Source organism: Puma concolor, chromosome D1 (genome assembly GCF_028749965.1).
Source record: "Puma concolor isolate L17-30 chromosome D1, mPumCon1.1.hap2, whole genome shotgun sequence".
In the NCBI taxonomy this organism is placed as follows: Eukaryota; Metazoa; Chordata; class Mammalia; order Carnivora; family Felidae; genus Puma; species Puma concolor.
Window position 1 is genome coordinate 32,846,448 of NC_141676.1, and position 14,934 is coordinate 32,861,381.

A 14,934-nucleotide genomic window follows, 5' to 3' on the forward strand; every position below is an offset into this window, starting at 1 on the left:
ACGTGACACTAAGTTCAAAAGGACAAACAATCTTGGGTTCCAAACTGTGAAGGCAAAATCAAGTCCCTTTTGAAGTAGAAGGAAATTGTGGGCAAGGATAATTGTCAGATAATGTCAGAGAATGCTGTGTATAAAATATACATGTGGAAGAAACTCTCCTAAATTGATTTCATTATATTTTATTTTAATTATGACTGGTTTATTAGAATCAGCTCACTGCTTCTGCAGATTTCAATAAGTAGTGGTTTGGTGGGAAGGAATCTGCTAAGATGTAATCTTAAACATGGATTGTTTTGAATAAATGATTTCATTCATTTAGCTTATGCTTAATACATATTCATTTGTGTATCAGGGACCATGATGTACATATAAAGATAAGTAGTGCTTGACTCTTTCATAGTCCTGGGAAGAAACCAGCACAAACTAATGATTATAGGAAATCAAGGTAAGAATTTTGTTGGAAAGGACAGAAGAGCCACTTCCAGAAAACAGCAGCAATGGTGTCATTAAAAAGATGAAGTTTCATTAATGTCTTTATGTGTACACCTCTCTTTCAGTGTAGAATCTAGTTATAAGAAAAATATCTAGGGGCACCTGGGTGGCTCAGTTAAGCATCTGACTTTGGTCAGGTCATGGTCTCACAGTTCGTGAGCTCAAGCCCCGCATAGGGCTCTGTGCTGACAGCTGAGAGCCTGAAGCCTGCTTCAGATTCTGTGTCTCCTCTCTCTCTGCCCCTCCCCTGTTCACATTCTGTCTCTCTCCCTCTCAAAAATAAATAAACATTAAAAAAATAAAAGAAAAATATCTAATATCTTCAGTGCATGTGGACCTCCCAGCATAGGAAGATTAGAACTGAGTCCTTAAAACATTCTAGGAATTTTTTAGTATTGAGAATTTTTGTCTTCTGCCATCTCTAAGACCACACTCCTTTTTATAACTTCCATCCCCCCTATTTGTGAGCCACAGTGTGTCAGTGAAACATCAAAAGGAGAACAAAAAGAAAATTAGACCCAAATATGACTGAATGTGATTTTCAGAGCTGTACAAATTGAATAATACCAAAATTCATACAAAATCCTCAACATTTCTGTTGTGGTGAAAGATTTTCTAATTGTCCCTGCTCCTTCCCAACTGCCTTTACAAAGATATATTTTTTGTTGTTGTTAACCATCTGCTAATTAACAGAAATGGAACTCTTATGTGTCATAGAGCCTTGTGACAACCAAATCTAATTGCTCAAGATTGATCTTTCCTTCCTTTATCTCTTTGTCTTCTTTCCTTCTTCCTTCCTTCATTAATCTTCGAGCAAAGTATAAAGTACAAGGATAAAAAGGCATGACCCCTACATATACATATATGCATATTGATACATGCATGTATATGATATACATGTATATGTATGCACATACATACAGTGCACAGTTGCCATTTTAAATACATATATAGTAGTATGCAGAAGAGGCAGTTACACAATTTGGGAAAGAAATTCAAGGAAGGCCTCTCACGGGTCCTCGTTTCCAAGATGACCAAGAAAAGAAAGAACAATGGTCATGCCAAAAAAGGCCGCGGCCACGTGCAGCTTTCTGGCTGCACCAACTGCATCCATTGCGTGCCCAAGGACAATGCCATTAAGAAGTTCGTTATCTGGAACATAGTAGAGGACGCCGCAGTCAGAGACATTTACCAAGCGAGTGTTTTCGACGCCTATGTGCTTCCTAAGCTATATGTGAAACTACATTACTGGGTGAGTTGTGCCGTTCACAGCAAGATAGTCAGGAATTGCTCTCGTGAAGCACAGGAAGGACAGAACACCGCCACCTTGATTTAGACCTGCGGGTGTTGCCCCACGATCTCCACCAAAGCCCATGTAAAGAGCTAAGTCCTTAAGGATTGAAGAAAAACTGTTCTCTGGAAAAATAAAACAGAGATTATACTTAAAAAAAAACAAAAAAAGAAATTCAAGGAAGGCTTCCTGAGGATTAACACCTAAGTGATAAATGATGATGTGGTAGTAGCTACCCTTTAAGATGGCCCCCAAATGATCTTCATCTCCTGGTGTTCACATCCTTGTGTAGTGTCTTCCCACAGTGAAGCAGGGCAGACCTGCATGACCAAGAGAGGACTGCAGTAAAAATGTTCTCTAACTTCCAATGCTAGAAAACAAAAGGCTTTGCACCTTCAGCCTTGGTCTCTTGGATTATTTGCTCTAGGAAAGCCAGCCCCCATGCTATGAAGACTCTCAAGCAGCCCTAAGCAGCGGCCCATGTAGAAGGGCCACCTGCCAACAGCCAGCCCCAACGTGCCAGCCATGTGATTGTGCCACTTTGAAAATAATCCTCCAGTACAGTTAAGTCTTCAAATGGCTCCAGCTGACACCTGACAGCAACCCTTGAAAGACCCAAAGCAGAATTGCCCAACTAACCCACTTCCAAATTCCTGCAGAGACACTCTGAATAATAATAAATATTTATCATTGCTTTAAGTTATTAAGTCTTGGGGCAATATGTTACACAACAATAGAATACTAATATAGTTGGGCAGGCTTAGGCAGGTGAAGGTCATGGGAGTTTAGTGAAGAAGGAAAATGGAAGGTGTTCTATGAAAAACAGAAACAACAAAAGCTCTGAATATGTCAGGAGCTAAAAATGAAACTAGTGCAAGAGAGTTAATCTTAGGATAGAAAAGTTTTTTTGTTGTTGTCGTTGTTGGTTTTTTCTAATGTGGTTGGAGAGGTAGCCAGAGCCAAGACATGAAGTGTTTTATTAGTTAATAATTTGAAGTGGATCCCAACAAAGATTCTCAACAGTGGACTCTCTGCATCTCTAGGTTCAGCGGAATTTACAGAGTTAAAATCTTTGTGGGCATAGCCTTCAAATATGCTTTTTAATAACATCCTCAGCTGATTCTCAAGTCCATGCAAATTTAAGAATGTGGTGACAAATGAAGAGCAATTGACAACTTTTTAAGAAAAAAAGAACTTAGTCAAAACTGAGTTTCAGATGGACCATGGCAGCTATGTGGTGAGTGGATTGGAGAGGGACAGACTGTTCACTGGCAGGCAGTTAAAACAGTTTTCACAGGGAAAGCTGCTTGCTTTCCAATCAACCTAGCTGAAATCCTGTGTCTGATATCTGCTTATTATCCAGGGCATCAAATTCAGACCTAATCTGGCTTTTAAAATCTAGCAATAGACCATACTATCTAATAATAGCTAATGTTTAGTGTACATTTATTATCTGCCAGGCATGTTAAGAAGCACTTTTATAACGCATAGAGAAGCTAAGTGAGTAGTTCAAGGTCACAAAGCTGGTAAGTGGCAGAGCCAGGACTCAAACCCAGAGCCAGTGTTCTCACTCAGTGTCTTCTAATGTGGTTCCTGTACTTCACAGTTTGTTATCCTGCAATGGGGTCCCCATGGAACACTTATCTATTTACCTTCAAAAATTTCACATAGCTAGTTGATCTTCACCACTCTGATTTTCTGTATAGCGTTTATCCTCCTGACATGTTTTCTCTGTTCCTAAAGCAGTGGAGAAAACACCAGCTCTGGAGTCTGTTGTGTTCAAATCCTGCCTTTGATTAATTAGATATATGATCTTAGAGAAGTCTTTTAAACTCACAATTTGTTTTCTCATCTGTAAACTGGTAATAAAAAAAATGTTTATAAGATTATTGTGACAATTGGGTAAGAAAACATTTTTAAAATGCTTAGTATACCTCCTGGCCCATATGAGGTGCTCAATAAATGGTATTTTTCTGTCTCTTTCCTGTCAATGTCTTCTACAGTTCAGAGGTCACAAATTCATGAACTTGAGAGCCATATGCATCTACTAGATACATTTAATTTGGTTGGTATAATGTTTTTTTGATGTGTGTGTTAAAAAATACATAGCATAAAATTTACCATCTTAATCATTTTTAAGTATACAGCACTATAGTGTTAAATATATGTACATAGTTGTGAAATAGATCTCTAGAACTTTTTCATCTTGCAAAACTGAAATTCTATATCCATGGAACAACACCCCCTTTTGTCCCTCTCCCTAGCCTCTGGCAACTACCATCCTACTTTGTGTTTTAAAGAGTTTGACTACTTATACAGGTAGAATCATGCAGAGTCTGCCTTTTTGTAACTGGCTTATTTAACTTAGCATAATCTCCTCCAGGTTCATCTATGTTGTAGCATATGCCAGAATTTCCTTCTTTTTAAAGGCAGCATAATATTCCACTGTATGTATATTTCACACTGTTTTTATCCATTCATCTGTCAGTGGGCATTAATGTTGCTTCTGCTTTTTGGAACTTTTAAAATTAATTCTGCAATGAATATGAGTGTGCAGTATCTCTTCAAGGTCCTGTTTCAATTCTCTTAGATATACACCCAGAAGTGGAATTGCTGGATCATACGGTAATTCTATTTTTAATTCTTTGAGGAACTTCCATATTGTTTTCTGTAGGGGCTGAACCATTTTACATTTCTGTTAAAAATGCATAAGGCTGGGGTGCCTGGGTGGCTCAGTTGGTTAAGTATCTCGGCTCAGGTCATGATCTCAGGGTCATTAGATGGAGCTCCACATCATGCTCTGCACTAAACATGGAGCCTGCTTAAGATTCTCTCTCTTCTGCTCTCTCAGCCCCTCCCCCACTCACTCAGGTGCACACATGGGCAAGTGCTCTCTCTCCCTCCCTCTCTAAATAATAATAATAATAATAATAATAATAATAATAATAATAATAAAAGTACACAAGGGTCCAATTTCTCTACATCCTCACCAACACTTGTTATTTTCTGTTTTATTTGTTTGTGTGTGTGTGTGGGGGGGGGGGGGGTGTTTGTTTTGCTTGTTGTTTCCTTTGTTTTGCTTGAGTGTTTCCTTTGTGGTAGTTTTTAAGTTTGATGTAGTACCGTTTGTCTATTTTTTCTATTATTGTCTGTGCTTTTGGTGGGTCATATCCAATAAATCATTCCCAAATCCAATATCATGGAGATTTTCTCCTATGTTTTCTTCTAGGAGGTTTATAGTTTTAGGTCTGACATTCAGGTCTGTCTTAGTTTATTTAGGCTTATTATCACAAATACCATAGACTGGATGACTAATGAACAATAGAAATGTATTCCTTACAGTTTTTTTTAAGAATATACTTAAAAGAATGCTTGTTTGTTTGTTTATGTCTGAGAGAGAGGGAGAGCACAAGCAGGGTAGGGGCAAAGAGCAAGGGGGGTGTGGGGGACACAGAATCTGAAGCAGCCTCCAGGCTCTGAGCTGTCAGCCCAGAGCCTGACATGGGGCTTGAACCCATGAACTATAAGATTATGACTTAAGCCGAAGTTGGACATCTAACAGACTGAGCCACCAAGGCACCCCTATTTCTTACAGTTCTGGGGGTAGAAAGTCCAAAATCAAAACAGAAGCAAATTTGATGTCTAGTAAGAGCCTGCTTTCTGATTATTAGTTGACTATCTTCTTTCTCTGACCTCATATGGCAGAATGGGTGAGGGAGCGCTCTAGAGTTTCTTTTATAAGAGTATTAATCCCATGCATGACGGTCCACCCTCACAACCTAGTCACCTCCCAAAGGTCCCACCTCTAAATATCATCAGATTGGGGGTTAGTTTCCAACATAATTTTGCAGGCACACAAACATTCATTCACTGGGCCCCAAAAATTCATGTCCTTCTCATAGCAAAATACAGTCATTCCATCCCAATATCTCCCAAAGTCTCAACTTATTCCAGCATCAACTCAAAAGTCTAAAATCCAAAGCCTTATCTAAATATTGTCTAAATTAGATAGAGGTGAGACTTGAGGTATGATTTATCCTGAGGCAATTTCCTCTCCAGCTGTGAACCTGTGAAATCAAACATGTTATGTGCTTCCAAAAGACAATTGGATAGGCATAGAACAGGCATTCCCATTCCAAAAAGGAGAAATAGAAAAGGAGTGACAGGTCCCATGTAAGTCTAAAACGTAACAGGGAAAATTCTATTAGACCTTAAGGCTTAAGAATAATCTCTCTTTAGAGGTGCCTGGGTGGCTCAGTTGGTTAAGCATCTGACTTCTGCTCTGGTCACGATCCTATGGTTCATGGGTTTGAGCCCTGCATCGGGGTCTGTGCTGGCAGCTCAGAGCCTGGAGCCTGCTTTGGATTCTGTCTCCCTCTCTCTCTGCCCCTCCCCCTGCTCATACTCTGTCTCTCTTTCTCAAACATAAATAAACATTTAAAAAATTTAAAAAAAAAAAAAAAGAACACTCTTTGGCTTGCTATTCTGCCTTCTAGAACCATAGGGCTAACACTGTCACCCCCAAGGCTTAGCAGAACATTCCTATGGCCAGCTCTCTGCTGGGGCCTGCCTCAGTAGTTCTCTCAGAATGAGGTTGAAATCCTATGGTTCCAGGAAGCTCCATCCTATGAAACCTAGGTAGAGGCAGTCGTGCCCCTTGGGCCTGTGGTGGCAGAGATGGCACCACACAGATGCCACCAAAACTTGCTGCCTGTTCTGCTCTGCACTGGGGCCCGGGGGAGCAGCACCTGTGGTGGCTGAGGAGCATGGTGCTATGGAGCAAAGAGCAGAGCCCTGAATGTGAGGCAGTGCTGGGTAGCAAGCACCAAGGTTCTTCAAGTGCCAGAAGCCCCTCTTTTGAAACTGTTCTACCCTATGAGCCCTTGCACTCTTCGCCTGTGATGGGAGTGGCAAATCTGATGATCTCTGAATTGCCTTTGGGGTCATTCTTCCATGGTCTTATAGAATAGCTCTGCCTCAAGTTAAGTTGGCCCACTTCACTTATTTCATTAAACTATCACATGGCTACACCCTTAGTGTTTAATTTAAAAAAAAAAAAAATTTAATGTTTATTTATCTTTGAGAGACAGAGCATGAACAGAGGAGGGGAGAGCGAGAGGGAAACACAGAATCTGAAGCAGGCTCCAGGCTCTGAGCTGTCAGCACAGAGCCCAATGCGGGGCTTGAACTCATGAACTGTGAGACCATGTCCTGAGCTGAAGCCGGACGCTTAACTGACTGAGCCACACAGGCGCCCCATAGTGTTTAATTTTTTTTAATGTTGAAAGGCTTAGAATTTTGTAAATCTTTTAAGTTCTACTTCCCTTTTCCTTAACAGTTCCATCTTTAAGTCACTTTTCTCTTCTCATATTTTCCTATAAGCAGTCAGGATGTGCCAAGCCACACCTTCAACACTTTGCTTAAAAATAGCTTCAGCTAAACATCCAATTTCATTGCTCAAAAGTTTCACCTTCCACAAAACACTAGAACATGAACACAATTCAGCCAAGTTCTTTGCCACTTTATAATAACAAGGATGACCTTTCCTCCAGTTTCCAATAACATGTTCCTCATTTCCATATGAGATCTCATCAGAATGTCCTTTACCATCCATATTCCTACTAACATTCTTTTTAAAATTATTTAGTATTCTCTAAAAAGACTGAGGCTTTCTCTACAGCTCCTTTCTTTTTCAAGCTATAAATAAAATCACCCTTAACAGTCCGTTTATAACAATGTAGGTTTTTTCTAGCCTGCACCTCAAAACTCTCCCAGCTTTTGCCCATTAACCAGTTCCAAAGCCATTTCCACATTTTTAGGTATTTGTTAAAGTAGCACCCTACTTCTATGTACATATTTCTATTTTAGTCTGTTTGGGATACTATAACAATACCATATACTGGTATAAACAACAAAAATTTATTTCTCACCATTCTGGAGGCTGGGGAGTCCAAGATCAAGGTGCCAGCAGATTTGGTGTCTACTGAAGGTATGCTCCCTGCTTCACAGATGGCTGTCTTCTCACCATGTCTGCACATGTCAAAAGGGGTGAGGAAGCTCTCTATGATGTCTTTTATGAGGGCATTAATCTTTTACATGAGGGCTTCACTTTCATAATCAAATCTTCTCCCAAAGGTCTCATTTCTAAATACCATCACACTGGGAATTAAAGTTCAACATATGAATTTTGGGGAGGACACAAACATTAAATCTATAACAAAGTGTTTAATGTATTTTGAGTTATTTTTCTTTTTTTTTTTTGATGGTAGAAAATCAAATTTACTAGTGTATATACAAGGAATCCACATAGATATGGGAATTCCAAAGACAGTCAGGCAACATGTATGTGTATACACACACACACACACACACACACACACACACACACACACATACACATACATATATATATAAATATACATACATATATCTGTAACTATTCATACATATATCTATAAATATACATATATATAGCTATAAATATACATATATATAGCTATAAATATACATATATATATATATATATATATATATATATATATATATACACACCTTAGGGTTTTTTTTATATGGTATAAGATAAAGGTAAATTCACTATTTCCGTGGATATTCAGTTTTCCCAACACCATCTGTTGAGACTATCCTTTCCCTGTTGTGTAGATTCAGCAGCACCCTGTTGAAGATCATTTAACCATAGACATCAGGGCTTATTTTGGGGCTGTCTATTCCATTGTTCCATTGGTCTATGTGTCTGTTTTTATGCCAGTGCCATACTATACTTTTTTGATTACTATAACTTTGATTACTGTAACTTTTTAAAATCAGGAAGTATGAGGCTTCCAGCTTTGTTTTTCTTTCTTAAATTTGTTTTGGCTCTTCAGTGTCCTTTCAGATTCCATATGAATTTTAGAATAATTTTTTTCTATTTCTGGAAACAATGCCATTAGAATTTTGAAAGAGATTGCACTGAATCTAAAGATCATGTGGGAAGAATGGACATTTTAACAATATTAGGTCTTCTAATCCATGAACATGGATGTCTTTCATTTATTTGTCTTTTACAATTTTTTTTATCATTTTGTAATTTTTAGTGTACAAGTCTTTCTTTTCATTATTATCTTCTTATATATTAACTAAGAACTATATTATTTGTAATTCATATAGAGTACCCACTTTTTCCTTTTCTCTTTCCCCACTATTTTATTTAAGGAGTGTTTATGGTGATTAATTTTCTAGTATAGTCTTGAGGCCACAGGATGTCCCAGTGCAGTGTGTCTGAATAAGAGCAAGAATTGACATGCTCAAATGCACAGGTGACCAAAAAGGCCTTCTGCCCTCCAGTCTTTGGAAGCACCAGTGTGTCATTGGCATGACAATAGCTACAGGATCTTAGGCCATGGCTCAGTGTTGCTGCTGAAACTGGGAGGTAAGGTAGGAGGTGAGTACAGGGGCTAAAAGCCCAAAGGGTGCCCATGCTAGGAAGTCTGTTACCCAGCCTGTGTGTCTCAGCAGCTACAAGTCTGGAAACCATGGGCCTTTGCTATCTGGATCCCTTATTGGGTTCTGAGATGAAACCAGTGTGAGGTTTGGGAAAAGCCACTATGGTTCAAGCCAGTGACAGGCATGAGGCTTTGCCAGAACCCCAGGCATCCTTCCAGAGTTGCCCACATCAGATTTTCAGGCAGCCAGAATCAGGGTGGTGGGTCTCCATGAATGCCATACTTCCTGATCTCCTGTCCATTGTTCCAGCCTTGATCTCTCAAGAGATTAAATTATTAATCAAGAGATTGAATTATTAAATGTCTTTCTGCCTTAAATTTCTCAAGTGGTTTTGATTTTCCTGACCAAACCCTGTGAAATAAACTGATGCTGACCCGGGTAGAGACAGTTTCCAGTCCTCTTCTCGGTGAACACAACCCCACATTACTGTCAAGGGGAGACAGAGACCCTCTTGAGCTGCATTTCAAGAAGAGGCAGAAAATGAAAACTCCATGTGATGGTAAAGAAGGATATGAAAGACCACCCTGGAATGAGTGTCTCTTCCTCTTCTCATCCAGAGGTCACAGAAAACTCCAAGTGCTCCTGCTTTGAGAGTTTGGTTGTCCCCAAAGGCTGATGGACTAGGATTCATCCTGGAACTCATATACTGTCTTTGGAAGTACTGTCCTAGTTGTTCTCTCGGAAATCAGGACTGGGACTGCAAGGCCTCCTCAGACATCTGGAGTTTTCTGGACACCAGAAACTCAGACCAGGTTTTTCTATGGGATAGGCACTCTTCATGTCTGAAGGCCTACAGCAGACTGAGTCTGTGGTGCCACATGAGATAGGTAGTCAGTGCAGTCAGTGTCAGCAGAAGCAGAGCGGCTGCTACTATCCTTGCAATAGAGGAGTTGGTGCTGCTGGCACCACTGCTACCTCCATGTTGGTGTAGGTGGGCTCTGGTGCTTCAGCAGGTTATACACCATGTCATCAAACATGAGCACTCACAGCTCAGCCACATTATGAGTTTGTGGGCCAGGGTGCCAGTATGGAAAGGTGAAGCACAGTGTGATGATACCTGAGTGAGTCAGTGGCTGCATCAGGGCTATAGCATGCATTCCTAAGGAAGAGTAAGGAGGCAAGGCCCATGGGCAGTGGCTGGAGAGGAGCAGCATTAGGACAATCAGCTTGTCCCAGGTCTGTGACCTACTTGGTTAAGTTGATTTCTAAGTAATTTATTCTTTTTTATGTTATGCTAAATGATTGTTTTTCTTCATTTTTTTTCTTTTTTAAGATTATTTTAAAAGTTTATTTATTTATTTTGAGAGAGAGAGGGAGCATAGTGGAGGAGGAGCAGAGACAGAGGAGAGAGATAATCCCAAGCAGCCTTTGCACTGTCAGTGCAGAGCCTAATGTGGGGCTCAAAGTCATGAACATGAGATCATGACGTGGGATAAAATCAAGAATCAGACACTTAACTGACTAAGTCACACAGGCGCTGCTTTCTTAATTTCATTTTGGATTGTTCATTGTTAGTGTATAGAAATGCAACTGATTTCTATATGTTGATTTTGTATCCTGCAATTTTTCTGAATTAAGTTTTTAGTTCTGACAGCTTTTTGTGTGTGGAATCTCTAAGATTTTCTACATTTAAGATTATATCATCAGTAAATATCTTCCTTTCCAACATGGATGCCTTTTATTTCTTTTTCTTGCCTAATTGCTATGGCTAAAACTTCCAGTACTATGTTTAATAGAAGTGGTAAGAACGGAAACCCTTGCCTTGTTCCATATCTTAAAGGAAAAGCTTTCAGTTTTTCACAATTGAGTATGATGTTAGCTGTGAGTTCTTCATCTATGGCCTTTATTATGTTGAGGTAGTTTCCATCTATTCCTAGTTGGTTGAGTGTTTTCATTATGAAACAGTGTTCAATTTTCTCTAAAGTTTTTTCTGCATCACTTGAGATGATTATCTGATTTTTTGTCTTTCATTCTGTTAAAGTGGTGTATTACATTTCATATGTTAAACCATCCTTGCATTCCAGGAAAACATCCCATTGGTCATAGTACATAATCCTTTTAATGTTCTGTTGAATTTGGTTTGCCAGTATTTTGTTGAAGATTCTCGCATCAATATTCATCAGGGATAATGGTCTATGGGGTTTTCTTCTTTTCTTTTTATACCTTTGTCTAGTAATCAGAGTAATGCTAACCTCATAAAATGAGTTTGAAAGTGTTCTCTTAACTTTTTTGGAAGCATTTGAGGATTGGTGTTAATTTTCATTTAAGTATTTGGTAGAATTCTTCAGTGAAGCCATTTAGTCCTAGCCATCTAGTTTCTTTGTTGGAAGGCTATGAATCCTGATGCATAATTGATTTATTTATGATTTAATCTTAGGAGGTCTTATGTTTCTAGGAATTCATCTATTTTTTTCTGGGTCATCCAATTTTTTGGTATATAATTGTTCCTAGTAGTTTCTTATGACCCTTTTTATTTCTTAAAATTTTTTTTTCAACGTTTATTTATTTTTGGGACAGAGAGAGACAGAGCATGAATGGGGGAGGGGCAGAGAGAGAGGGAGACACAGAATCGGAAACAGGCTCCAGGCTCTGAGCCATCAGCCCAGAGCCTGACGCGGGGCTCGAACTCACGGACCGTGAGATCGTGACCTGGCTGAAGTCGGACGCTCAACTGACTGCGCCACCCAGGCGCCCCTGACCCTTTTTATTTCTGTGGCATCAGTTATAATATCTCCTCTTTCATTTCAGGCTTTGTTGAATTTCCCTGTGTTTTTCTTAGTATAGCTAAGGATTTGTCAATTTTGTTGATATTTTCAAAATACCAACTCTCAGTTTTGTTAAAAATGTTACTATTGTTTTGCTATTTTCTCTTTATTTCTATCCTAATCTTTATTATTTCCTTCTGTTAATTCTGGGTTTAGTTTGTTCTTCATTTCTATTTCCTTGCAATATAAAATTAGGTTGTTGATTTGAGATCTTTCTTCTATTTTATTAATGTAGGTGATTACCATTATAAACTTACCTCTTCATTCTGTTTTTTCACCCCATACATTTTGGTATGTTGTTTCATATTCATTTATCCTAAGATATTTTGTAATGTCCCTCATGATTTCTTCTTTGACCTGTTAGTTGCTCAAGAGTATGTTGTTTAATTTCCACATATTTATAAATTTTCCAGTTTTCCATTTACTGTTGATTTTTAGGTTTTATTCCATTATGGTCAAAAAAGATACTTGGTATGATTTCAGTTTTCTTAGATTTGTTAAAACTTTTTTTTTAACTGTTACATGGTTTGTAACCATATAACATGTGATCTATCCTGGAGTATGTTCTGTATGTACTCCAGAAGAATATCCATTTTGCTGTTTTGGGGTAAAGTGTTCTGTATATGTCTGATATGTTCAATTGGTCTATCTTATTTATCTTATGGCTGGTTGTTCTATCTTATATTGAAAATAGGACATTGAAATCTCCTACTATCATTGTGTAACTATCTACTTGTCCCTTCGATTCTATCAATGTTTGCTTTATATAGTTAAATGCTCTGATATTAGTTGCATATATAATTGATATATCTTCCTGTGGAATTGACCCTTTTATCATTATATAATATCCTTCTTTGCCTCTTGTGATGATTTGTGACTTATAGCCTATTTTTCTTGAATTAAGTATGTAAGTATGGCCACCCCTACTTTTTCTTGGTTACAGTTATATTGAATATCTTTTTCTATCTTTTCACGTTCAGCCTATGTGTGTCCTTATATCTAAAATGAGTCTCTTATAGGAGCACCTGGGTGCTCCTAACTGACTGGTTCAGTCAGTTAAGCATCAGACTCTGGCTCAGGTCATGATCTCTTGGTTTGTGAGTTTGAGCCCTGTGTCAGGCTCTGTGCTGACAGCTTGGAGTTCAGAGCCGGGAGCCTGCTTTGGATTCTGTCTCTCCCTCTCTTTGCTCTTTCCCCACTCGTGCTGTCTCTCAAAAAAATAGAACTTTTTAAATGGGTCTCTTATAGATACGTTATAGTTGGATCTCATATTCTTGATCTATTCAGCCACTCTGTGTCTTTGATTGAAGAATTTAATCCATTTAAATTTAAAGGAAGGATTTACTATTGACATTTTGTTCACTATTTCCTACATGTCTTATAGTTATTTTATCCTTCCTTTCTTCTCTTCCTTCCTTATGTTTTATTGATTTTTTTGTGTGTGGTAATCTGCTTTAATTCCTTTCTGATTTTCTTTTGTGTATCTTCTATAGGTTTTATGTGTTTGCATGGTTACTATGGGGATTACATGAAACATCTTATAGTTCTGGGGCGCCTGGGTGGCCCAGTCAGTTGGGCGTCCGACTTCGGCTCAGGTCATGATCTCGTGGTGAGTTTGATCCCCGCGTCAGGCTCTGTGCTGACAGCTCAGAGCCTGGAGCCTGTTTCAGATTCTGTGTCTCCCTCTCTCTCTGACCTTCCCTCATTCATGCTCTGTCTCTCTCTGTCTCAAAAATGAGTAAACGTTAAAAAAAAATTAAAAAAAAAACATCTTATAGTTCTAACAATCTATTTTAAACTGTTACCAACTTCAATTATATACAAAAACTCTACTCCTTACACGTCCTTCCTAGTTTGTCAATGTCATAAATGACATGTTTTTATATTTTGTATGCATTAATATAGTTTTATAGTTATTTGTTACAATTTTATATTTTAAATTCTTTGCCAGAATCAAATATGATTTATGCACCACCATTAAAGCATTCTGTGTTTGTTTACCATAGATTTATGATTTCATATGCTAATCATATTGCTGTTAGCATCCTTTTGTTTCAACCTGAAGGAGTCCACTTAGCACTTCTTCTAAGGCAGGTCTAATGCTAATGAATTCCCCCAGGTGTTGTTTACATGGCTAGGTCTTTATTATCCCTCCTTTTTTTTTTTTTTTTTTTCAACGTTTATTTATTTTTGGGACAGAGAGAGACAGAGCATGAACGGGGGAGGGGCAGAGAGAGAGGGAGACACAGAATCGGAAACAGGCTCCAGGCTCCGAGCCATCAGCCCAGAGCCTGACGCGGGGCTCCAACTCACGGACCGCGAGATCGTGACCTGGCTGAAGTCGGACGCTTAACTGACTGCGCCACCTAGGCGCCCCTATTATCCCTCCTTTTAAGCATTTTTTAAATTTATTTTTGAGAGAGAGAGAGAGAGATACACACAGAGTGCGAACAGGAGAGGGACAGAGAGAGAGAGGGAGATGGAGAATCCGAAGCAGGCTTCAGGCTCCGAGCTATCAACACAGAGCCAGATGTGGGGCTTGAACCCATGAACCGAGAATCATGACCTAAGCCGAGTCAGACGCCCAACTGATTGAGCCACCCAGGTGTCCCTTCCTCATTTTTGAAGAACAGTTTTGTGAGATAGAGTTTTCTTGGTTGGTAGTTTTTTGTTTTTTGTTTGTTTGTTTGTTTGTTTTCTTTCATCACTTTGAATGCATCTCCACATTTTCCTTCTGGCTCATATATCTGCTAAAAATCTAATGAGAGCTCACTTATGTGTGACAAGTTGCTCTTCTCATGATACTTTCAAGATTCTCTTTTTGTCTTTGAGTTTTAACAATTTGATTTTAATGTGTCTCAGTTTAGGCCTTGTTAGATTCCTCCT

At 38.8% G+C, this 14,934-nt stretch overlaps 1 protein-coding gene and 1 pseudogene across 3 annotated transcripts in view; one reads left to right on the forward strand and one right to left on the reverse strand.

The window, feature by feature from the left end:
- The window catches only part of METTL15 (methyltransferase 15, mitochondrial 12S rRNA N4-cytidine), a 295,673-nt gene that overhangs the window by 54,577 nt on the left and 226,162 nt on the right, over window positions 1-14,934 (reverse strand). For all 3 annotated transcript variants that reach the window (XR_015240948.1, XR_015240947.1, XR_015240946.1), the window contains one exon: window positions 7,714-7,942. The gene's annotated coding sequence lies outside the window, so the exon portion shown is untranslated. The remainder of the gene's footprint in view (window positions 1-7,713; window positions 7,943-14,934) is intronic.
- LOC112865412 (small ribosomal subunit protein eS26 pseudogene) lies at window positions 1,517-1,916 on the forward strand (annotated as a pseudogene).